Source organism: Salvelinus namaycush, chromosome 12 (genome assembly GCF_016432855.1).
Source record: "Salvelinus namaycush isolate Seneca chromosome 12, SaNama_1.0, whole genome shotgun sequence".
NCBI classification, from domain to species: domain Eukaryota; kingdom Metazoa; phylum Chordata; class Actinopteri; order Salmoniformes; family Salmonidae; genus Salvelinus; species Salvelinus namaycush.
The window spans coordinates 37,112,460-37,139,605 of NC_052318.1; the positions used below are offsets into that span (position 1 = coordinate 37,112,460).

Here is a 27,146-nt window from a genome sequence, read left to right on the forward strand (position 1 = left end):
TATTTGCCTCTCTCTCTCTATCTTTCTGCCGGTCTCTCTCTCCCTCCCTCCCTCCCTCCCTCCCTCCCTCCCTCCCTCCCTCCCTCCCTCCCTCCATATCATACTGAAGAGGGCACTCCAGAAGTTGCCTGACTAGCCCCAGACCATGTCCCAATATGAACCGAGAGAGGGATGGAAAGATACTGAAGGAGGGACGGAGAGAGGGATGGAAAGAGGGGGAAAAGGATGTTGTGACTGCAATGCGTTTCTCTGACACGTTGTCAGGCGGTGTCAGAGCCGACGTGCTCTCAGGGCCCAGGCCGGGCAGCTAACAATAAATATTATATTTTGCATTAATGCATGGGAGTCTGAACCCGCATTCCTTCAGGCTCCTTTTATGTTTAGTATATAGAGCACACTGTGCCAATGACATTATCAAAGTCAGACTTGAAATTCACTTTCCATCTTTGTAGGCACGGCCCCCAAAATAAATATATTGGTGGAAATAAATAAATATTTCATCAGTGGCTCCCCGCTGAGGATACACGGGGGGGTTATTTAGCATAATTCATCTGGTTTGGCCATTCCAACCAGAAAATAGGGTGGGCACTGAGAGAAATGCAAACACTTGAGGTGGCCATTTTCATGTTAAGGTTATCTTATGACTTTCTGATGCTTTAACCCTTTCTGCAAAGAAGCAGATTCAGTACTGTATCTCAAAAGGATCTTACTGTATTAGCTGCAGGGGTTGCAGCCCTGTCTGGTGTATCACAGCCAGACACACTCTCTCCTGTCCTGCAGCCAACAGGAAGCAGACACACCTGGGCTGTGGGTAGAGGGTAAACATCCTCTATACAGAAGCCTGTACTTCCTCCAGGTCTTACCAGCCTTATCTTGGCTGTGTGTGTGTGTGCGCGCATTTGTCTGTGTGTATGTATGCTTGCACGTCTGTGCGTCAGTATGTATGACCATGCAGCATTCCACTGGCTGGCGGCACTGCGCTCCAATGTATCTGATACACTCAGTGCGTCCAGGTTCAGTCACGATATTCAGTGACGGGCCATCACACCAGCCAAACACTGTGCCCTATCTAGCCCCAGCCAAGCCCCTGGGTTACATTGGGCCCCAGCCAGAGCATGTGAGTGGAGTTGAGCGGTTGGAAATCCTGCGCTCTTGCGCACCGCTCCGGTGCTCCATGTCCTTTCCAACCGCTCCGCTAAAAACTGCTCTGTGGTCACAGGAAAGAAAACTGCCTCTCCAAATTCACCCCTAGTGGCCGGGGACTTTAACGCAGGCAAACTTAAATCAGTTTTACCTAATTTCTACCAGCATGTCACATGTGCAGCCAGATGAAAAAAACGCTAGACCACCTTTACTCCACACACAGAGATGCATACAAAGCTCTCCCTCGCCCTCCATTTGGCAAATCTGACCATAATTCTATCCTTCTGTTTCCTGCTTACAAGCAAAAACTAAAGCAGGAAGTACCAGTGACTCAATACGGAAGTGGTCAGATGACACAGATGCTACGCTACAGGACTGTTTTGCTAGCACAGACTGGAAAATGTTCCGGGACTCATCCAATGGCATTGAGGAGTATACCACCTCAGTCATCGGCTTCATCAAATCCCGCTATGCCCTCCGACAAACCATCAAACAGGCAAAGCGTCAATACAGGACTGGATTGAATCCTACTACACTCTGACGCTCGTCGGATGTGACAGGGCTTGCAAACTATTACGGACTAGAAAGGGAAACCCACCCGCGAGCTGACCAATGATGCCAGCCTACCAGACGAGCTAAATGCCTTTCATGCTCGCTTCGAGGCAAGCAACACTGAAGCATGCATGAGAGCACCAGCTGTTCCGGATGACTGTGTGATCACGCTCTCCATAGCCGATGTGAGCAAGACCTTTAAACAGGTCAACATTCACAAGGCCGTCCTGGTACTTCAGACGGATTACCAGGACGTGTACTCAGAGCATGCGGGGACCAACAGGCAAGTGTCTTCATTGACATGTTCATCCTCTACCTGACCGAGTCTGTAATACCTACATGTCTCAAGCAGACCTCCATAGTCCCTGTGCCCAAGAAAGCGAAGGTAACCTGCCTAAATGACTATCACCCCGTAGCACTCGTAGCACTGAAGTGCTTTGAAAGGCTGGTAATGGCTCACATCAACACCATCATCCCAGAAAACCTAGACCCACTCCAACTCGCATACTGCCCCAACAGATCCACAGATGACGCAATCTCAATCGCACTCCACACTGTCCTTTCCCACCTGGGTAAAAGGAACACCTATGTGAGAATGCTGTTCATTGACTACAGCTCAACACCATAGTGCCAACAAAGCTTAGTCCCCTCCTGTACTCCCTGTTCACCCACAACTGCGTGGCCAAGCACGACTCCATCACCATCATTAAGCTTGTTAACGACACAACAGTGGTAGGCCTGATCACCAACAACGATGAGACAGCAAAGAGGGCACGACAACACCTTTTCCCCCTCAGGAGACTGAAAAGATTTGGTATGGGTCCCCAGATCCTCAAAAAGTTCTACAGCTGCACCATCGAGAGCATCCTGACTGATTGCATCACCGCCTGGTACAGTATGGCAACTGCTCTGTATCCAACCATAAGGCGCTACAGAGGGTAGTGCATACGGCCCTGTACTGTACATCACTGGGGCCAGGCTTCCTGCCATCCAGGACCTATATACTAGGCGGTGTCAGAGGAAGGCCCAAGAAATTGTCAAAGACTCCAGTCACCCAAGTCATAGGTCCAAAAGGCTCCTCAACAGCTTCTACCCCAAAGCCATAAGACTGTTGAACAATAAATCAAATGGCCACCCAGACAATTTACATTGACCCCCCCCCCCTTTGTTTTTCCACTGCTGCTACTCACTGTTTATTATCTATGCATAGTCACTGTACCCCTACCTACATGTACAAATTACCTTGACTAACCTGTATCCCCGAACATTGACTCGGTACCGGTACCCCCTGTATATAGCCTCATTGTTGTTATTTTATTGTGTTACTTTTTATTTAATTTTTTACTTTAGTTTATTTTGTAAATATTTTCTTAACTCTATTTCTTGAACTGCATTGTTGGTTAATGGCTTGTAAGTAAGCATTTCACGGTAAGTTCTACACCTGTTCTAATCGGCGCATGTGACAAATAAAATTTGATTTGATATGAAAACCAAGTTAACCAACACCCATTTATTTTTGTGACTACCTGGATCTACCATTTGGCCTTAAAGGATTGAAACCAAACAATGTGGATATGAATGAAAAGTATTTGAATAAACATGAAGATGTGAAAGTAAGAAGCGCACATAATTTCAAATAGGCTACATGTCATATTAAATAGCATATAAACACTCTAAATAGGTCAGGAGCCAGACAGGGAACCTAAGAAGGAACGAAAATTAATTATTTAGGCTATATTATTACAATTATTTCAAGGCTATAGCCTACAAATAAATACATTGTGAAGCATTTTCAACAAATCTCACAAGTATCAGACACCGCAAACTCCCAGTTACTATCTAATCAAAACAACATTGACATTATCCCACCCCTGGTTAGCCACTATTGGCTTAAAAAGCCAAACCTAACACAATATCTGCCAATTAATTTCCAGCAATATTGCCCCTGTCTGTCCGTGTAGTGCGCACGTTTGTTTATCACTCCGTGTGTAGCCAGTTGATGTGATAACCATCTTGTGGGCAGACAGAAATACTTTCCCCAAAACCTTCTCAATGAAATGTTAACTGCAAAGTAGGCTTACCTTGCAGAAGAATATCATGAGTAAGTATATAATTTGTATCTATTATTTGTTATTTGCAAATTTTGCCATGAAATGAGCAGCAGCAGTACAGAACCATTGCCAGACAGGCAAATTAGACAGCATATTCCTCACTCGCTAGATGCACAATTAAAGGGAAATTACACTGAAAAATCCAAATGTCTTTATTTTCTTCCATACCAAAACAAATTATGTGATTTAAGCATTGAAATGGACTCACAACATCCAATTTAGCTGTTTATCTAAGAACAATTGTAATTTTCAAAATGATTTTATATGGTCCCCCTTAAGAGTTGTTTTTATTAACACTAAGGACATCGTGCACTACTTTCTCTTGTACACTAAGGACATAGTGCACTACTTTCTCTTGTACACTAAGGACATAGTGCACTACTTTCTCTTGTACACTAAGGACCCGGGGAAGAGTTGCAAGCGAGCGGACAAGAGATGAATGTGCCTGTTTGAAAGTTAGAAAAAAATGAGTAGCTCGTAGATTTCAAAACAAAAGTAGCTCTCATGCTAGAAAAGGTTTGAGACCCCTGGCCTACAGGGTTATGGCCACACTGAGGAAGGCCACAGGGCCCGGAGCTCCATGCAAAGCCAGTCATGGTGATCGAGGGCCCATGTAGCCATATCAGAGAATGTTACTCACCCCCCTCCTCCTCCAGGCCTGTTGGGCCGGCTGACTGGGAGGAAGCAGACAAGAGCAAGAGCCTGCTGGTGACAGCATGTCTGTGACTGTGGGTGTTCCTCCCACCAGTTCATGGCAAATACTGTACACTAGTCTGAAACCAGGCCTAGATCTGCCAGTCCACTGCCCACACAGGAAGTTTATGGTTGGCTTAAGGGATGGTCAACGGATCATCAGGGCAGGGGACAGAGTAGCCTTAATCAAATATTGCTGTTTCTTTACATAATCTTTAACAGTATTTACTCTTGTCCCTCAGAAGGATACATGCGAAAAACACATAGAGAAATGCCAATACACAATGTACAGGCTTAACAGAAAATAAACGATCCAATGAACAACCAGCAGGCTGTAGTATGAGCCAATATGTGCCACATTTTTCACAAGATTCTACATGGAAAATTGGTGCACACTCATAGATGCTAAGTATTCTCGGCCAGGAAACGCTATTGGTGTGTCTGAGCCCTTATACAACTGTCAAAACTAACAAGACATACAACAGGAATCCCTTTGACTCACTCGTCATGTCATACTGGGTTATTTCTGTGGTGGCCAAAATATGGCCGATCGTGTGAAGCCTCAGGTGGTGATTTCATGAGTGTGTTAGAATAGATGTGATTGGTTCAAGACAAGCTCGGATGGTGAGGCGCTGTCTGACAGAAACAGTTTACATTGGCATATTCCAGGGCCTTGAAGTGTGTTAAAACGTGTAAGAAACAGTGAAAACCGGATGTCGTGATCTCCCTCCTCGCAATAAGTCCCTTCAGACACCGTTATCTCTCTCTCATTCATATAGGCTAATACCCAATCAAGCAGTGCAATCCATAAACTTTCCAGATACCACATAACATTTTTTCAAACAATCAATTTACCTTAGGAGAGATAAAAGCTTAAAGATTTGTGTAAGAGGCAAGTTAGGCCAAATGGTGACACAAATAAGAAAGCAGAGAGAGAGAGAACGAGAGAGAGAGAACGAGAACGAGAGAGAGAGAACGAGAACGAGAGAGAGAGAGGAGTTTAGGGAATGGTAGGATAATGGTCGCGTAAACACAAGTCTTTGTGCCTGGGAAACCCAGAGTGAAGCTCCTTCTCATCTAAGCTGGGTGTGCCCCCGCTGCGAGAGGGACTTCCAACACCTTCGGCTGCAATATAAATGTTAATAGAGTTCAGGAAAAGAAAACGAGGCGTAAACAAACAAATGTGGTATTCCATGCTTTGGGGCGGCGGGAGGGCCCTGCGATTGATCGGGAGTGTGTGGAGGGACGAAGATTGTGCTTCTCACACACTCAGTGTGAGCTCTGCTCTATTGGGGGACGCAGCAGAGGACTCTATCCTGACTGTCTCAGAGACCGTCTCTGTCGCAGTATGACTGAAGACGGACAGATCCCTCCCTCCCTTGTAGACAGCACAGCACAGAGCTTTGGGGATGAGAAGAGGGGATGGGACTCAGCTTCCACTGGCGAATGAAACATCTGTTTAAATGACCAACTGTTATAGTATGTTTTCATGAGGAAACTCAATGCTTGACTTCATTACTTTATGAGCTCATATTGATGTGTTAAACCACTGGAGTGGGTTTTAAAGGGTTTAAATCCACACATCTATTTGTCTTCTATTTTGGTATTTGGTATTTTATTAGGATCCCCATTAGCTGTTGCAAAAGCAGCAGCTACTCTTCCTGGGGTCTACATCTTCTACAGTACTATTATAACATGACCTATCCTGTTGTCATGACGTGGCCCTTTCTGGGTGTAGATCGTAGCTTCCCCCTCTCTCACTCTCTCCTACACCTAGGTTCTGTTATTTCAGGTCGTAAATTCCTGGCGGAGATTCTCTCCCCCTTCTCATGCAGCGAGAGAGACCACAGAGTGAACAAGGGATTTCACTTGGCCAAACTCCTAAATCCCCAAAAGGGGAGTTTTAAACAATATGTCCACCTTGAGAGTGCGGGAATGGTCCGGAATGGTCCGTGGACACTTATGTTATAAGTGAGTTATGTTGGAGTTATTGTAACGGGTGTCTAGATCTTCCTCCTCCTCGGACGAGGAGAGGAGAGAAGGATCGGAGGACCAAAATGCAGCGGGTTGTGAATACATAATGATTTATTTACAGACGAAGACGAAACACGAAGAACACTTGAAATGATTACAAAATAACAAAACGAAAACGTAGACAGACCTGAACTCTGAGAACTTACATGAAACACGAAGAACGCACGAACAGGTACAGACTACAACAAAACGAACGAACAAACAAACCGAAACAGTCCCGTGTGGTGCGCAGACACAGACACGGAAGACAATCACCCACAAACAAACAGTGTGAACAGCCAACCTATATATGATTCTCAATCAGAGGAAAAGTCAAACACCTGTCTCTGATTGAGAACCATATAAGGCTAATTACCAACCACCTAAACATAGAAACACAAAACATAGAATGCCCACCCCAACTTACGCCCTGACCAACTAAACACATACAAAAATAACATAAAACAGGTCAGGAACGTGACAGAACCCCCCCCTCAAGGTGCGAACTCCGGACGCACCACCAAAAGTCTAGGGGAGGGTCTGGGTGGGCATCTGTCCACGGTGGTGGCTCAGGCTCTGGGCGTGGTTCCCATCCCACCATAATAAATCCCCGCTTCTTTATCCCCCTCACAATGACCACCCTCCAAATACCCCCACCTAAATTAAGGGGCATCACCAGGATAAGGAGCAGCACCGGAATGAGGGGCAACACCGGAATGAGGGGCAACACCAGAATGAGGGGCAACACCAGAATGAGGGGCAACACCAGAATGAGGGGCAACACCAGACTGAGGGACGGCAGCTCCGTACTGAGGGACGGATCCTGGCTGGTTGGCTCTGGCGGATCCTGGCTGGCTGGCTCTGGCGGATCCTGGCTGGATGACGGCTCTGGCTGGTCATGGCTGGATGACGGCTCTGGCTGGTCATGGCTGGATGACGGCTCTGACTGGTCATGGCTGGATGACGGCTCTGGCTGGTCATGGCTGGATGACGGCTCTGGCTGGTCATGGCTGGATGACGGCTCTGGCTGGTCATGGCTGGATGACGGCTCTGGCTGGTCATGGCTGGATGACGGCTCTGGCTGGTCATGGCTGGATGACGGCTCTGGCTGGTCATGGCTGGATGACGGCTCTGGCTGGTCATGGCTGGATGACGGCTCTGGCTGGTCATGGCTCGCTGACGGCTCTGGCTGGTCATGGCTCGCTGACGGCTCTGGCTGGTCATGGCTCGCTGACGGCTCTGGCTGGTCATGGCTCGCTGACGGCTCTGGCTGATCCTGTCTGGCGGAAGGCTCTGGCTGATCCTGTCTGGCGGAAGGCTCTGGCTGATCCTGTCTGGCGGAAGGCTCTGGCTGATCCTGTCTGGCGGAAGGCTCTGGCTGATCCTGTCTGGCAGAAGGCTCTGGCTGATCCTGTCTGGCGGGAAGGCTCTGGCTGATCCTGTCTGGCGGAAGGCTTTGGCTGCTCCTGTCTGGCGGAAGGCTCTAGCGGCTCCTGTCTGGCGGACGGCTCTGAAGGCTCATGGCAGACAGGCGGCTTTGCAGGCTCAGTACAGACGGGCGGCTTTGAAGGCTCAGTACAGACGGGCAGTTCATGCGGCGCTTGGCAGACGGACAGTTCAGACGGCGTTGGGCAGACGGACAGTTCAGGTGCCGTTGGGCAGACGGGCAGTTCAGGCGCCGTTGGGCAGACGGGCAGTTCAGGCGCCGTTGGGCAGACGGCAGACTCTGGCCGGCTGAGACGCACTATAGGCCTGGTGCGTGGTGCCGGAACTGGAGGTACCGGGCTAAAGCTACGCACCTTCAGGCTAGTGCGGGGAGCAGCAACAGGGCACACTGGACTCTCAAAGCGTACTGTAGGCCTGGTGCGTGGTACCGGCACTGGTGGTACCGGGCTGAGGGCACGCACATCAGGGCGAGTACGGGGAGAAGGAACAGTGCGTACAGGGCTCTGGAGACGCACATAAGGCTTGGTGCGTGGTGCCGGAACTAGAGGCACTGGGCTGGATACACACACCACAGGGAGAGTGCGTGGAGGAGGAACAGGGCTCTGGAGACGCACTGGAAACCTGGTGCGTGGTGTAGGCACTGGTGGTACTGGGTTGGGGCGGGGAGGTGGCGCCGGAAATACCGGACCGTGCAGGCGTACTGGCTCCCTTGAGCACTGAGCCTGCCCAACCTTACCTGGTTGTATGCTCCCCGTCGTCCGACCAGTGCGGGGAGGTGGAATAACCCGCACCGGGCTATGTAGGCGAACCGGGGACACCATGCGTAAGGCTGGTGCCATGTAAGCCGGCCCGAGGAGACGTACTGGTGGCCAGATATGTAGGGCCGGCTTCATGACATCCGGCTCAATACTCAATCTAGCCCGGCCGATACGAGGAGCTGGTATGTACCGCACCGGGCTGTGCACACGTACAGGAGACACCATGCGCTCTACTGCGTAACATGGTGTCTGCCCGTACTCTCGCTCTCCACGGTAAGTACAGGGAGTGGGCGCAGGTCTCCTACCTGACTTCGCCACTCTCCCTTCTAGCCCCCCCCCCAAGAAATTTTTGGGGTTTACTCACAGGCTTCCAGCCACGTCTCCTTGCTGCCTCCTCATACCACCGCTCCTGGGCTTTAGCTGCCTCCCTCTCTTCCTGAGAGCGGCGATTCTCTCCTGCCTTAGCCCAGGGTCCTTCTCCATTCAATATCTGCTCCCATGTCCACGAGTCCTGGTTTCTTTGTTGCGCTCTCCCCCGTCGCTTGGTCCTAGGTTGGTGGGTGATTCTGTAACGGGTGTCTAGATCTTCCTCCTCCTCGGACGAGGAGAGGAGAGAAGGATCGGAGGACCAAAATGCAGCGGGTTGTGAATACATAATGATTTATTTACAGACGAAGACGAAACACGAAGAACACTTGAAATGATTACAAAATAACAAAACGAAAACGTAGACAGACCTGAACTCTGAGAACTTACATGAAACACGAAGAACGCACGAACAGGTACAGACTACAACAAAACGAACGAACGAACAAACCGAAACAGTCCCGTGTGGTGCGCAGACACAGACACGGAAGACAATCACCCACAAACAAACAGTGTGAACAGCCAACCTATATATGATTCTCAATCAGAGGAAAAGTCAAACACCTGTCTCTGATTGAGAACCATATAAGGCTAATTACCAACCACCTAAACATAGAAACACAAAACATAGAATGCCCACCCCAACTTACGCCCTGACCAACTAAACACATACAAAAATAACATAAAACAGGTCAGGAACGTGACAGTTATGGAGTTATGTTGAGTGTGTTTCATTTTGTGACCTCATGAAGGACAGGAAACACACGTAACTATATCTCTGAATGTGTACATTTCTCAATTATGGGGTTTGCATCTAATTCTTGTATACAATTAATGAGTAAAGATGAAACTATTTGTGAAATGATGTAATGTGATGTTAACCTTTAATTTTGAGAGAATTGTATTCCCTGTAAAGTTTAACTAGTCAGTGGCCACGCCCCCATGAGCACAGACATGATCTGACGTCATGGAACCGCCTTTTCTATTGTTATGAATAAAACCGCACCCTGAGGAAATCCTCTTCAGACCACGCATACCTCCCTGTAAACTGAGGTGGCACAGGTTTGGGTACCAAGACTAAGCAACCCCACAGCGGGAGCTGTGATTGCGAATAGTTGAGTACCAACACTAGAAAACTATACCACGTGGAGCATTGGCTACACGGCTGGAATTGGTTAAACCATGAGACTATCGATCCCTACAGAATAAGAGCAAATCTTAGATACTAATTACTAGTCTGCAGCTAGAAATTATGTAAATCTGGGATTTAAATCTGGGATCACTCTGTGGTCTCTCATTCTGCATGAAAAGGGGGAGAGAATCTCCACTAGGAATTTACGACCTGAGATAACAGAACTTAGGTGTAGGAGCGAGTGAGAGAGGGGGAAGCCACGATCTACACGCAGAAAGGGCCACGTCATGACAATGTGCTATACTGTTACAGAATTTAGTTTCCACAATGTGATTCTAGCCAAGCTCTCAGCCCTGAGATAAAGAGGGAGAGGGAGAAAGAGAGAGAGGTAGAGAGAGAGAGCTGGGGCAGAAAGAGAGAAAAGAAAGAGATAGAGATGCAGAATAAAGACAGCCATCCTCATTCTGAGCACACTGCAGTTTGCAGGAGCTCTCCGTCCTGACTTGTTCAAAGGGTTGGCAACCTTCAGACCAATTACACATCACAGGGCAGCCTGTACAGCAGCCTCCGCAGTGGCCAGCGCCTCATATAAACGGCTACCCATGCATTTTTTATAAGCTATAATTTAAGGATTTAAATAAAGATCAAATTATTCCGGCTGCACCCAAGAGAGGTGTGTGTGTGTGCATGTGTGTGTGTGTGTGTGTCAGAGAGAAGGAGGGTCTCTCTCACCACCACAGCTGCCAGCGTTGTGCTGTGAGGCACACAGAGTTCTCTAACCCAGAGAAAGCTGCATCTCCAGGCTAGATGGCTGCTGTGAACATTGAGAGAGATCCGTGGGGATTCATTGACAGGTGTAATTAATGAGGTCATACTTGAGGTTGGCAGTTCCCTGGATATCCGATTCCTGCCAATCAGAGCTGATGCACCTGCAGCTTTCACAGTGGGGTGGGCCGGAAGACACCCCTACCTATCAGGAATTGGGGCGGGCAAAAATCGATGGGATATATAATGCCTTTCATAACCACCCATCATCTTGCACCTTCCACCAGGGTTCAATGACCTTCCTCCTAATGATATAATGATTCTAGAGGTTCTACACTCTTAGAAAAATGGTTCTACCTGGAACCAAAATGGGTTCTTCAAAGGGTTCTCCTATGGGGACAGCCGAAGAACCCTTTTAGGTTCTAGATAGCACCTATTTTTCTAAGAGTGTACATCCCTGTTCCACATCCACAAGAAGTTAGAGAAAATATTACATATGACGCATATGGGCCACACATATCATACATACAGTGTATTTTATGAAAGCGTTATGTAAAGACACTTCACCGAAAGGCGTCCGCATGCTTCCCAGCCGAAACAGTTCAGAACAGTTTGTGCATATATTATTTTTGAGTTTTTGTTTGTTTTGGACTTGGGCAAGGATTTTTTTCCGGCTGTTTGGGCACACCAAAAATGTTCTTGAGGTAAGCCGAAGTCGGTAGCCTAAGTCTACACACCCTCGTCAGAGATTGGTCAACAGTAGGGATTCTTCAATGAAGAGCCTGTTGTCATTCAACGAGAGACCACTTGTCCTCATGCACATTTCTTCACTTGAGAAATACTGCACTAAACATCCTAGTCAGATACAAAATTGGCGACAAAGATCTCCTCTGCAAAAACGTTAGAATTAATGAGTAAATCTGACTATTTTGAGGAAGTGTATACTGGCTACGGTGTCTCAAAATGGACAAACAATACTATTGCCGCTTTGTACTCATTTATCAAGTGAAAGTCTTTTAAGGGAGTATGCTAACACACTCATTAGGTTCGGCTAGCCGAGCTTGGCTAGGCGCTAGCCGAACTGAAGCATGCTGACGCCTTAACAGGTAAGTGCAGGCCAGCCCCACTCCCTCTACTTTGTGCTCCTCCTCACTGTCATATAAAGCGCATGGTGGGTCAAGTGTCCTTTTGCGCTTCCTGGATAAAAAAAAATTACATTCTATTTTTGGTAAAGGTTAACAGCAAATGTCATCTTCCCATAAAAGCTGTGACTCCGTGGGTTCATGTCCCTGCCTGTGATCCCCCGGCCTGATGACTGTCCTCCACTGAGTGCCGCTGATTTGGACGGCCTCCACCAGCCTCTGACTCAGTCAACTCTGTTTATCCCTCTGAAGCCATATTGCACTGTCTGCACTGCAGCCCCATTGACAATTCACTGTGCCTAATCTCATCCAACAGCATTGTGGGTGTGAAACTCGGAGCAAAATAACAACATTTCCTGAGATAGATTGAGAGTTACTCCCTGAAATCCCCCTGCTTGTCCTTGTTCCAAACCTCAGGGCTTTATGTGTTTATTACTTATAAACGTGTGGGAAAACCGCTCTGGTCACACCTCACTGGGCCTCTCTCAGTCATCACTAATATGTGAAGATACTGATGTATTGAGGACAAAGAGTCAAACCAAGTGCCAAACATGCCGAACCTTAATTATGGCCTCGGCTCCTCCTCTTGCCTCCCTGTGCTGCTGCTTTGGCTCACCCTAACCCCTCACCTCCTGCTCTGCAGAGTCAATACTCCTGCACGCCCTCAACTGTACGGGCCGTCACTCTGCCCTGAAAACAAAGGAAGCCTTGGCTGTGCTCTTGCTATCCATCACCACTGTCAGCCTTGCATAAATAGCTGTTAATTGAAGAGCAGATCAGCTGTGGGTGGAAGAAAAGGTCCTGTTCTCTAAGAGCTTTCAGCAGTGCAGCCAACGGGCCGAGGCCACGCCACTCAGCTCTATACCCAGCCTTCCCAGGCCTTCTCTGTTATTCTTCTTGTTTTGCATTTGGGCCTTCTCAGCATAAAGCCAGAGGAGAAATAATGCCCCTGAACAAAGAGCACCCCTGCGGGCGAGCACGCACATATATACACACACACACACACACACATCTGCACACACACAGAGAGCACTGCACATCTGAATGGGAATAGAATACATCCTAGGCGGTGCCATGAAGATATGAGCTTCAATGGAAGTGGCTTATCCCGTCTTCATTTCAGAAGGTGACAGATGAATAATCAGCCGGAGGAAGACCTCGGGCCTCGTGTCCAGAGCAGAGCTGGTTCACTGACGTGCTCTCCTCATGGGTTCATGTTTGGCAGACCCCCCCACCCCCATCTCCCCCCACATACACCACGGTGCCCTCTCTGCTTCAGAAACTAGTTAAATATAACATCCATAACACAACCACGCTGCAGCCATTACCCATCACAAGTCACCTCCACCAGCCATTAATCAACAATGCTGTATGTAAGCTTGCCCTCGCTCCCTCTCTAGTCTCTCTTGTGTCTCTCTCTCTCTTCCTCTCGCTCTAGTGTTCCTCTCTCTAGTCTCTCTTGTCTCTCTCTCTCTCTCTGTCCCCCCCCCCCCCCCCCTCTCTCCATGATGAAACACAGCAGTCCAACACAATCACACATTCTAAGTGCTTCCATTTCTTTAACATGGCTTTGGATCGGTGTTCCCGCTCCCAGCAGCTCTACGCTCCGTAAACATCTGAAATGGGTCCACACTATGTTCCCTTCCTGTCAATAGGTGAATACAGAACACTGCTGTGGTCGGTCACATCCAGCCAAACTCACTGGTTCAACCACAGGGTTTCAGCTCAGACCTGACCATCTCAGGCCCACTGCCTGTCACTGTGACACACACACACACAGACATGAACACGCTCGAATGCGCACACACACACACACAGACACACACACACACACACACACACACACACACACACACACACACACACACACACACACACACACACACACACACACACACACACACACACACACACACACACACACACACCTGGTCGAACTAACAAAAGATCAGATGAGCCAAGCCATTTCATATAAATAGGTTATTCTTCCACAGCAGGCATAAGTGAAAACCTTTACGAGAGAGAGAAACCTGCAAGGTTACCATGTCCTTCTGATAGAAGGTTTGGCTGAAATGTTAGGACAACCTCTGTTTCAACTGCATCAGTGCACACTGTAGCTCTCCCTGCAGCTCTCTCTATCTCTCTCTCTCTATCCCTCTCTCCTTCTCTCTATCACTTTCCTTATATAGACCAGTCTCTCCTGCTTTGGTCCTGACCGCCATGTCCCAGTTATTTACAGTGCCTATAGAGAGTCTACACCCCCCTTGGATTTCTTCACATTTTATTGTGTTACAAAGTGCAATTAAAATGGATTTAATTTCCATTTTTTGTCATCAATTTAATCAAAATACTCTGTCACATCAAAGTAGAACATTATACTTTTTTTATTAATAAGTAATATACCTTGATTAGATAAGTATTCACCAACTTGAGTCATTGTGTGTTAGAAACCCCTTTGGCACTGATTAGAGCTGTGAGTCTTCTTAGGTATGTCTCATAAGAGCTTTGCATGCCTGGATTGTACAATATTTATAAGCTCTGTCAAGGTGTTGGGGGATCTTGGCTAGACATTTTCAAGTCTTGCCATAGATGTTTAAGCAGATTTAAGTCAAAACTGTAACTTGGGAAGGTTCCGGTGACGCAACTTAGGAAATGGCCGCCTAGTTTTTTGTACTGCACATCGGTTGGGAATTTCCCCCCCAAATTCAAGTATTTACTCCGAGCATTATAATAACTTACGCAAAATGGAAAAGGGGAAAACAGGAAAAGGTCGTGGAGCTACAACAACAGCCCGTAACAAGACAGCAGAAGATATAATCGTCGAAGAACCCGAAATGGCTAATGCTAGCGCAAATAAGATAGCAGCAGCAAAAGAACCCTCATTTCGTGAGGTGATGAAGGAGGAATTGCGCGAGGCGCTCACAGGCTTACGAGAGGAACTTCGAGAAGATGTAAGAAAATAACTAAATTAGTTCAAGAAGGACATTAACCAGAAACTGGAAGAAAACAAATTAGAACTTCACAGCATATCTACAAGAATGGGGGAGGCAGAACAGCGCATTGGGGAAACGGACACATGGAACTTCGCAGTCAAGGAAATACTTGAACAGTCACTGAAAAGCCAACACGCACTACAGGCAAAAGTGACAGAACTCGAAGGTTTCTCACGTCGAAACAACATTAGACTTTATAACGTAGTAGAGGGCGCAGAAAAAGACTCTATGCCCAACTTCGTGGAGGGTCTATTCAAGGACATACTTGACGACGACACTGACCTGGGAATCGAAAGAGCACACCAAGCTCTGGCCTCAAAACCCCCCAGCGGCGCCCCACCAAGATCCATAGTAATATGGTTCCTAAAATTCTCAGTCAAAGAGAAAGTTTTACATGCTACCTGGAAAAAACCTGTTAACTTCCAAGGCCAACGAGTGTTCTTTGATCATGACTACGCGGGAGAGATACTGAAAAGAAGGAAAGAATACACCCCCATTAAGAAAGCACTTAAAGTGAAGGGTATTCGCTTCCAAACACCATACCCGGCAAAAATGCGGGTATTTCTGAAAAATGGCCCGGTTACATACGAGCATGCAGACGAGGCGGCTGAGGACCTGAAGTCAAGGGGCTTCCCAGTGGAGTATACCGCCAGGAGAAAGGCGACATCACCAGCGGAAAGACTCGAGCAGGCTCTCCCATGGATCGCTGTCAACAAGCAAGGTCATGGAGAAAGAGGGAAACCATCTCGGCGAGAGGACGTTCACATCCGAGAGAGACTCAGGCATTTCCAACGGGAAGATGAAAGACACTGAATCGGATTTAACAGAATTAATAGTTACCGCACCTGTTAAGACTTTGGGTTGTTACGGTTGACATTGCAATAGATAAAATATCTCCCCTATTTTCCCCCAATGCTGAACAAGGGTGAGTACCCAAAAGCATGTGTTCTTTATGAACACATTAAGTAGCGTCACGTTAATAACATATATATTAGCTAAGGATTAATGACACATTGACAACGGGGCGACAGAAGGGCATATTCAAGGGGAGGATTCATGATATGCACGCATGACCGATATAGTTTTCACTTGTAATTAACCGATGTGTATAAGCGACGAAATAGGCGCCCTTATTATTTTCGCTTCCACCAGGTCTTGTTTGTGACTACGTCACGCATTTTCATATCTGAGCGAGGGGCCCATCCTGCGGACAGGCTCATCCCCTCAAACCCCAGAGGCAAGAGACAGTCCTCTGACATGGGAGTCCAAATACCAAAGTACTTTCCCACTTTGGTTTACTTTATTATCGTTCTTGAATTTTCGTTCATTTTTAGGTTCATGATAAGCAGGCAGATATGGTGCACAGTTTTTTTTTTTATATCGATGCATCATCGGGAATTTAAGGTCATAAGTCTCAATGTAAACAGACTGGGGAGTGCCATCAAGAGAAGTAAGGTAATAGCAAAGATGAAACGGGAGAGAGTTGACATACTATTCTGGCAGGAAACTCACTTATCCACACCTGAACACGAGAAACTCAAGAAAATGGGATATAGGAACACTTTTTTTTCTTCTTACAAAATGGGTAGAAGGGGAGTTGCAATCTTGATCCCAAATTCAGTTAATTTTGAGTTTATGTCAGAAATAAAAGACAAGGAGGGTAGATTTATACTTGTTAAATGTAAACTGGATAACAAGGAAGCTACATTATTTAATGTATACGCACCCCCAGGGAGTGACATGGTCTTCTATAGGAAGGTGTTTGATTTAATTGCCACAGAAACCACTGGCACTCTTATCTGTGGAGGGGATTTTAACACAATTCTAAACTCAAAATTGGACAGCACAAATCAAAATAGGAAAATGAGCCTAGTTGCCAAAAAGATCAATAGGATACTGCAGGATCTAGGACTGCTCGATGTATGGCGTGACACCCACAAGACCGATAAGGAATATACTTTTTACTCAGCCCGCCACACTGAATACTCCAGGTTAGACTACTTTTTTATGTACAGTGCAGATAGACACAGGCTTAAGGATTGTAGGATCGGGCAGAGCGACTTATCAGATCATAATGGAGTTTACCTCACTCTACACCTTGATAGCAAACCAAGAAATACTACATGGAGACTTAATACAAGCATGCTGAATGATCCAGCATTCAAGGAATCAATAAAGACAGAATTGAACATCTAACTGGAGAATAATGATAATGGGGAAGTATCTCCTGCTATACTGTGGGATGCAGCTAAGGCGGTTATTAGAGGAAAAATCATAGCCACATCGTCTCTCAAGAAAAAGATTAAAGCACAGAAACTGCTGAAATTACAGGAAACCCTAAGAAACTTAGAACGATCTCATAGTCAATACAAAGACCCTCTTATATTACGAGAGATTCAAAAGGTAAAACAGGAAATTGACCAGATTTATAGAGAAGAAGTAGAGAAAAAGCTTAGGTTCCTGAAACAACGATATTATGAAGCAGGCTCAAAGGCAACCAAATTACTAGCATGGAGACTCAGGAAACAACAAGCACAGAATACCATTTTTAAAATAAAAGACCCCAAAACAAAAAAGATCACATGCAAATTAGATGAAATACAGAATGCATTTGAATCATTTTACACAAATCTGTACAAGCAACCAGAGAAGGCAGATGCACAGACAATAGAGCACTTTTTGAACTCACTTGATCTCCCCTCAATTGGGACAGAGCAAAATGATAGACTAACTTTAGAAATATCCACCGAAGAAATTAATAAAGCAATATCTCAACAAAAAGTCAACAAGTCTCCAGGCACTGATGGCTTCCCTTCAGAATGGTTCAAGACCTTCAGAGAACAACTAACACCTCTACTTAAGGCCTGTTTTAACTGGACTCTGAGGGAGGGGGGTCTCCCACTGTCATGGAGAGAGGCCATCATATCTGTAATCCCAAAAGAGGGTAAAGATAAGAAAGAATGCAGTTCATATAGACCTATCGCAATTCTTAACACAGATTATAAACTATATGCATCAATAATAGCCAAAAGAATGGAGAACATAATCCCAGAATTGATTGACGGAGATCAAACTGGTTTCATACAAAATAGGCAGACACAGGACAATATAAGGAGAACACTACATGTCATGGACCACATTACTCAGAATAAGACAAGTGCAATATTAATCAGTCTAGATGCAGAAAAAGCATTTGATTCAGTGGGATGGGATTACCTATTCCAAGTTATGGAAAGATTTGGTTTCAACAAAGAAGTGATACAGTGCATCAAAACACTGTATTCATGTCCGACCGCTAGAATAAAGATAAATGGACATTTGACACGAACGATAAAATTAGAGCGAGGGGCAAGACAAGGCTGTAATCTTTCACCCACGCTCTTCTCCTTGTACCTCGAACCATTAGCACAGGCAATAAGACAGGACCCAACCTTAGAGGGAATAACAATAAGAGACAGTGAACATAAGATATGCATGTATGCTGATGACGTTCTGTTATTCCTTAAAGACCCAGGCTCAAGCGTACCTAGATTGATGGATGTTCTACAAACATTTGGAACATATTCAGGGTATGTGCTTAACGTACACAAGACCCAAGCCCTAGTATATAATTATACCCCACAGGAAGAGCTGAAGAATAGGTATAACTTCACCTGGACCTCTTCATCCATTAAATATCTTGGAGTATACCTACCAAAAGATACACCCAAACTTTATTGCATGAATTACGATCACATCAACAAGAAAATATATGATGACCTAGACAGGTGGAACTCACTTCCCTTAGATCTTAGTAGTAGAATTGAAACAATCAAAATGAACATCCTGCCGAGGTTATTGTATTTGTTCCAATCACTGCCCATAGAAATCCCACCTAAACAGTTTAGGGAATGGGATAAACGGATATCAAGGTTTATCTGGAACAGTAAGAGACCAAGAACTAGATATACAACATTTGTCACGCCCTGGCCTTAGTATTCTTTGTTTTCTTTATGTTTTTTAGTTAGGTCAGGGTGTGACATGGGGAATGTATGTGTTTTGTAGTGTCTATGGGGTGTTGTATGTGTATGGGGCAAAGTAGAGTATAGTTGTCTAGTTATGTCTATGGCTGCCTAGATTGGTTCTCAATCAGAGACAGCTGTCATTCATTGTCTCTGATTGGGAGCCATATTTAAGGCAGCCATAGGCAGTAGGCTTTTGTGGGGTGTTGTCTATGTCTATGTTCTATGTTGCAGTTGTGCACTTAGTTATTTAGCTTCACGGTCGTTTGTTGTTTTGTGAGTTTGTGTATAGTGTTCGTTTCGTGTTTTTTTCTCTCTTCCAAAATAAAGAGATGTATTTTTCACACGCTGCGCCTTGGTCCTCTCTCTCTCACGAAGACGATCGTGACAGAACACCCCACCAACCATGGATCAAGCAGCGTGAGAGAAACCAGGACTCGTGGACATGGGAGGAAATATTGGACGGAAAGGGACCCTGGGCTCAACCAGGAGAATATCGCCGCCCCAAAGCTGAGCTGGAGGCAGCGAAAGCAGAGAGGCGGCGATATGAGGAGGCAGCACGGAAACAAGGCTGGAAGCCCGTAAGTCAAACCCAAAAATTTCTTGGGGGGGGGCTCTCGGGTAGTTTAGTTGGGTCAGTCGGGAGACGTGAGCCAACTCCTCTTGCTTACCGTAGGGAGCCGGTGAGGGCGGATTTGGAGGTGAGCGACGCAGAGACAGTAAAGGAGTTAATGGAGAAATTGGAGGAGAGAGTTATGAGGGATGTATTGGTTTGGTGCATGAGGCACGGCATCCGTCCTAACGAACGTGTTGGTGAGTTAATGTCACCGGGAACAGCTCTCCATACTCGTCCTGAGGTGCGTGCTAGTCGTCTGGTGAAGACAGTACCTACAGCACGCACAAAGCCTCCTGTGCGTCTCCAGAGTCCTGTACGCACTGTTCCTTCTCCCCGCACTCGCCCTGAGGTGCGTGCCCTCAGCCCGGTACCTCCAGTTCTGGTACCACGAACCAGGCCTATAGTGCGTCTCGAGAGTCCAGTGTGCCCTGTTCCTGCTCCACGCACTCTCCCTGTGGTGCGTGTCTCCAGCCCAGTGCCTCCAGTTCCGGCACCACGCACCAAGCCTCATGTGCGTCTCCAGAGCCCTGTACGCACTGTTCCTTCTCCCCGTACTCGCCCTGATGTGCGTGCCCTCAGCACGGTACCACCAGTGCCGGTACCACGCACCAGGCCTATAGTACGCCTTGAGAGTCCAGTGTGCCCTGTTCCTGCTCCCCGCACTAGCCTTGAGGTGCGTGTCTCTAGTCCGGTACCACCAGTTCCGGCACCACGCACCAAGCCTCATGTGCTTCTCCAGAGCCCTGTACGCACTGATCCTTCTCCCCGCACTCGCCCTGAGGTGCGTGCCCTCAGCCCGGTACCACCAGTCCCGGTACCACGCACCAGTCCTATAGTGCGCCTCGAGAACTCAGTGTGCCCGGTTCCTGCTCCCCGCACTAGCCTGAAGGTGCGTGTCCTTAGCCCGGTACCTCCAGTTCCGGCACCACGCACTAGGCCTACAGTGCGTCTCAGCCGGCCAGAGTCTGCCGTCTGCCCAGCGGCGCCTGAACTGCCCGTCTGCCCAACGGCGCCTGAACTGTCCGTCTGCCCAACGCCGTCTGAACTGTCCGTCTGCCAAGCGCCGCATGAACTGCCCGTCTGTATTGAGCCTTCAAAGCCGCCCGTCGGTACTGAGCCTTCAAAGCCGCCCGTCTGCCATGAGCCTGCAAAGCCGCCCGTCTGCCATGAGCCTACAGAGCCGTCCGCCAGACAGGAGCCGCTAGAGCCTTCCGCCAGACAGGAGCCGCTAGAGCCTTCCGCCAGACAGGAGCCGCTAGAGCCTTCCGCCAGACAGGAGCAGCCAAAGCTTTCCGCCAGACAGGATCAGCCAGAGCCTTCCGCCAGACAGGATCAGCCAGAGCCTTCCGCCAGACAGGATCAGCCAGAGCCTTCCGCCAGACAGGATCAGCCAGAGCCTTCCGCCAGACAGGATCAGCCAGAGCCTTCCGCCAGACAGGATCAGCCAGAGCCGTCAGCGAGCCATGACCAGCCAGAGCCGTCAGCGAGCCATGACCAGCCAGAGCCGTCATCCAGCCATGACCAGCCAGAGCCGTCATCCAGCCAGGATCCGCCAGAGCCGTCATCCAGCCATGACCAGCCAGAGCCGTCATCCAGCCAGGACCAGCCAGAGCCGTCATCCAGCCAGGACCAGCCAGAGCCGTCATCCAGCCAGGATCCGCCAGAGCCGCCAGCCAGCCAGGATCCGCCAGAGCCAGCCAGCCAGGATCCGCCATCCAGTCCGGTGCTGCCCCTCAGTCCGGAGCTGCACTTCACTTCGGAGTTGCCCCTCATTCTGGTGTTGCCCCTCATTCTGGTGTTGTCCCTCATTCCGGTGTTGCCCCTCATTCCGGTATTGCCCCTTAGTCCGGTGCTGCCCCTTAGTCCGGTGCTGCCCCTTAGTCCGGTGCTGCCCCTTAGTCCGGTGGGGTTAATTTGGAGGGTGGCCATTTGGAGGAGGCTACCAAAGCGGGTATTGACAATGGTGGAGTGGGGGCCACGTCCCGCACCCGAGCCGCCGCCATGATGGGGCCCACCCCGGACCCTCCCCTTTCTATTTCAGGTTGTGCGGTCGGAGTCGGCACCTTTGGGGGGGGGGTACTGTCACGCCCTGGCCTTAGTATTCTTTGTTTTCTTTATATTTTTTAGTTAGGTCAGGGTGTGACATGGGGAATGTATGTGTTTTGTAGTGTCTATGGGGTGTTGTATGTGTATGGGGCAAAGTAGAGTATAGTTGTCTAGTTATGTCTATGGCTGCCTAGATTGGTTCTCAATCAGAGACAGCTGTCATTCATTGTCTCTGATTGGGAGCCATATTTAAGGCAGCCATAGGCAGTAGGCTTTTGTGGGGTGTTGTCTATGTTGAACGTTTGTTGCTTGTCTGTGCACTTACGTTATTTAGCTTCACGGTCGTTTGTTGTTTTGTGAGTTTGTGTATAGTGTTCGTTTCGTGTTTTTTCTCTCTTCCAAAATAAAGAGATGTATTTTTCACACGCTGCGCCTTGGTCCTCTCTCTCTCACGAAGACGATCGTGACAACATTACAATTACCAAAAAACTGTGGGGGTATGGCCTTACCAAACCTAAAAGATTATTATGTGTCAGCCCAATTGAGACCCCTGGTTTGTTGGTGCAATTCAGAATACGAATCCAAATGGAAAGACATCGAGACTACTTTGACAGGGATACCCATACAGTCAGTTTTGGGAAATAAGGACATGGTAAAAGAAATATACAATAGACAAAATCAGTGGATTAATTTCTCTCTGAAGACATGGTTTAGGGTAGTTAAGCAAAATAATTTAGACAGAGAGATCAAACTGCTGAGTTGGCCCGCATACGACCCCAGCTTCATCCCTGCAACTCAGGACAGCAGATTTAAACAATGGACGCAGAAAGGCATCACATCATTCAGTACAATTATAAGGAATGGGAACCTAGATAACTTCCAGGACTTAAGTAAAAAACATGGCTTGGATAAACAAGATTTTTACAGATACCTAACGCATACAACTTGGGGAGTAACAAAAAAACGATTTCAAATCTCTACTTGGGTATTCAATCCTCAAAGAAACATTCTACAAACTATATTAAAAAGAAATGGGAGGAGGAACTTAACATTGAAATAACTGATGAAACATGCTTGAACATATTAGAGACTCAACAAAGCTCCACCAACTCAAGGTCATGGAGAGAATTCTGTTGGAAGAATGTTATACGTTTCTTCATAACACCTAAACTGAAATCAAAACAGACTGGCTCACCACACCCTTGTTGGAGAGAATGCGGTCTATTGAGGGCGGACCACTCTCATATCTTTTGGTCCTGCCCCGCAATCGAAACTTACTGGGGAGAAATAAGATCTAACATTGGAAAAATAATGGGATTTGACATAGAACAAACATTCATTTCTTTGTACTTGGGTGAAATACCAGATAACTTACACAATAGAGAAAAGTACCTCTTGAAGGTCCTACTGGCAGCCAGTAAAAAGGCTATCACTAGGAAATGGCTACAAAAAGACCCTCCCACAGTGACACAATGGATAGACATTGTAGAAGAAATACACAACATGGAGCGTATGACCTTTGCTTTAAGAACTCAACAGGAGAGAGGTCAGGAATACTGGGAGAAATGGGTTTCATACTTGGAAAAGGTCTAATTCAAAGATGCTAATGTAACTAATATGATGATATGATGATGAAGGTATGAAGTGCACTGTAACTGCCAGATCATTTTTGTTCTTTTATTTTACTTTATTTGTACTTTCTTTGTGTTCCTACAATAAAAACAAAGTATTAAAAAAAAAACTGTAACTTGGCCACTCAGAAACATTCACTGTCTTCTGGGTAAGAAACTCCAGTGTAGATTTGGCTTTGTGTTGTAGGTTATTGTCCTGCTGAAAGGTGAATTCCTCTCATAATGTCTAGTGTACAGCAGACTGAAGCAGGTTTTCCTCTAGGATTTTGCCTTTGCTTAGTCCATCCCATTTCTTTTCATCCTGAAAAGCTCCCCAGTATTTGCCGATGTCAAGCATACCTATACCATGATGCAGCCACCACCATGCTTGAAAATGAGGTGGCAGTTACTCAGTGATGTGTTCTGTTTGCCCCAAACATAAGGCTTTGTATTTAGGCAAAAAAGTGTTTTCCTTTGCAATGTTACTTTAGTGCCTTGTTGCATACATATGCATGTTTTGGAATATATTCTGTATATTTGTATTCTTCTTTTCACTAAGTACAATGTTGTTGATCCATCTTCAGTTTTCTCCATTCACAGCCATGGAACTCTGTAGCTGTTTTAAAATCATCAATGGCTTCATGGTGACATCCCTAAGCAGTTTCCTTCCTGTCCTGCAGCTCAGTTCAGAAAGACCACTGTATATTTTATGTGTCTGGGTGGTTTAATACTATGGAGGACCAAAGCTGCCATAATTATAATTAAATAAATGAATGCATATATAAATATATAAATAAATATATAACTAAATCCACACATAACTAAATAAATGAGCAAGGACATACACAAATACTGACTAGAATTTATTCATTTTCTCTACATACTGTATCTGTATCTATTTAATTATTTATGTATTATCTAATTATTAAAACTTAATTTCATTTATATATTTATTAACTTGTGTATTTCTTCCCCCAATCAAACGTCTGTGGGTGGTATCTAACACACCATTGGATGATCAATGTCATGGCGCGTTGCTCAACTGCTTTTGCCTGCTTCTATACCACCTGTGTGAAGCTAGCCAAAATAACGACTAGCCACAATAGTAGAATTTGCAGTTCGCCTTTATAAATTCAAGTCCCGCATTGAAACTGCTACAAACAGAAACAAATCACCTCACTTTTCAGCATATTGTGCATATTGAACATTCATATTGCAATGCACAGCTTTACCTATGTATCTTGGGTCCATGAAATGGAGTATCAGTCCAGAACAAAACTGTGAAGTGCTTACACAAATATTAGCGTCATAACTCTTATTGCAGGACTTGGACCCCACCTTGTAATGAGCCACATTAGCTCACCAGCCAGTAGGCTAAATAGTGAGGTGATTTCCCAGCAATTAGAGCTACGACGCAAATATTTGTAAACTCTTTCAGTTGTGTTCTGTGGCTGTCACTGAGTAGGCTGATACCCCATATAATGGACCCAAGATCCACAGGTGTAAAAAAGGCCTTGCATGTGCACGTGACTTTCCCCACACTAACCTTCTCAACATTCTATCATAGCTTCCTGGTTTCCACCAATCAGAGTGCCCGAATACACATTTGGATTCTTACCCCTTCCGCTACAGAAATTGGAAATCTCAGATTTTTTTTAGAGTGTACAAAACAACTGGGAACTCTGAAAAAAAAAAAGAGCTCCGACTGGGAAAAATCGATTTGAACGGTCATCCAACTTGGAATTCCAACTCGGAAACTCAGGCCACTTTCTAGAACTCCGACTTTCCAACCTGAAGATTACTGATGATTTGACCTCGTATTTTTCAGAGTTCCCAGTTGTTTTGAACGTGGCAAGAGTGGCTATCGTTGTCGGCAGATGAAGACACAAGTTGTCTGTGTGATGAGTGTTTTGTGGAGGAAACGGTGGAGCATGTGTTGATATTTTGTGAACTGTAAGAAGGGAGAGATTGTGTGAAAGGGTTAGAGAGACTGGACGGGGTTGGGGTTTGGGTGGTGTAGTGGGGGGAGGAACAGGGCGGGAAGTGGTGTCTAGGGCTCTATTTCACTTTCTTAGAGGAACAGGACTAATAAAGAGAATTTAATGCATGTAGGTCGTGACTGGCCTCACACTCCAGTACAGCAGGTGGCGGTGTAGGCCTATGCACCTTAAAAGTTGGATGCGATCCGCCCACCCAATCCCATAGAAAATGAAGAAGATGCAAGTTTGGCTGCCAACCAAGTTATCAGCGTGTTTATTTTAGTAAGATTGTGTGTGCATTGAAAAAGTGGGATGTGGGGTTTATTGTCATTTGTGTTCATACTACATTATGGTGATTGACTGCAAGCAATTACCTTAGGCCTAATTACCTTGTTACATCTGTAGTTGTATAGTACTGCTGCAGCTTATGTATATTTCAGACTTGTAACTCTGTGGCACTAGACACAGATCAGATCACCATCCGTCCTGGGAGAGAGGGCCATACATCTCTCCTGTCTTAATTAGTTCTCTCTCTCTCCAGCAAGATGTTTCTACACATACTGCTGTAAATGTGTATGCTGTTATGTCAATATCCCTGTAAAAAATGCTCTGCCATACCTTTCTGTGTAAATATTCTTATTGCATAGCTTACAACATTGTATATTTGCTTTTACCTTTCAGAACCACAAGTCCATCCTATGTACTGTAAACTGAAGATTTCTGTGTGAGTGTGAATACTATAGTGTGTGGTGGTGATGAAGATAATAAATGTCCTGGACTAAGAAGCATCTGTACTGTTCTTGCTAGACAGCCTGTAGCTAGTCAGAACCAATTATATCACATTAAGTACTAGGTAGACATTTTACAATAGGTAAGGCTATACATTTCAGTATGAATGTCCAATACGCACAATAGACTGACTGGAATATGAGCTACAATGGTAATATTTGTGTACACTCTTAACAATTGTGTTCTGTGGGTGTCACTGAATAGGCTGATACCCCATTTCATTGATCCACAATCCATAGGTAAGGCTGAACAGTGAAATATAAGTATGCCTCCGATGCCATTATGAAGTCTAATACATCCACAGTTGAATTTCAACTGATGTAATATTTTGTCAAATGAACTTAGTATTTTGTTGAATTTACACTGAACAAAAATATAAACGCAACATGCAACAATTTCGATGATTTTACTGAGTTGCAGTTCATATAAGGAAATGAGTCAATTGAAATAAATTCATAAAGCCCTGATCAATGGATTTCACATGATTTGGCAGGGGTGCAGCCATGGGTGGACCTGGGAGCCAGGCCCAGCCAATCAGAATACGCTTCTCCCCACCAAAGGGCTTTTTTACAGACAAAAATACTCCTCAGCAACCCCCGTCAGACAATCCCGCAGGCGAAGAAGCCGGATGTGGAGGTCCTGGGCTGGCGTGGTTACATGTGGTCTGTCAACGTACTGTCGTTGACAATTTGATGTACTGTCAAATTCTCAAAAATTACGTTGAAGGTGGCTTATGGTAGAGAAATTAACATTTAATTATCTGGCAACAGATCTGCTGGACATTCCTGCAGTCAGAATGACAATTGCACGCTCCCTCAAAACTTGAGACATCTGTGGCATTGTGTTGTGTGACAAAACTGCACATTTTAGAGTGACCTTTTATTGTCCCCAGCACAAGGGGCGCCTGTGTAATGATCTGGTGTTTAATCAGCTTCTTGATGTGCCACACCTGTCAGGTGGTTAGATTATCTTGGCAAAGGAGAAATGCTCA

At 46.2% G+C, this 27,146-nt stretch overlaps 1 protein-coding gene across 2 annotated transcripts in view; it reads right to left on the bottom strand.

Moving 5' to 3' along the window:
* LOC120057190 (RNA-binding protein Musashi homolog 2-like) overlaps positions 1 to 27,146 on the bottom strand; it is a 350,186-nt gene that overhangs the window by 264,612 nt on the left and 58,428 nt on the right. The gene's annotated exons all lie outside the window — the stretch shown is intronic.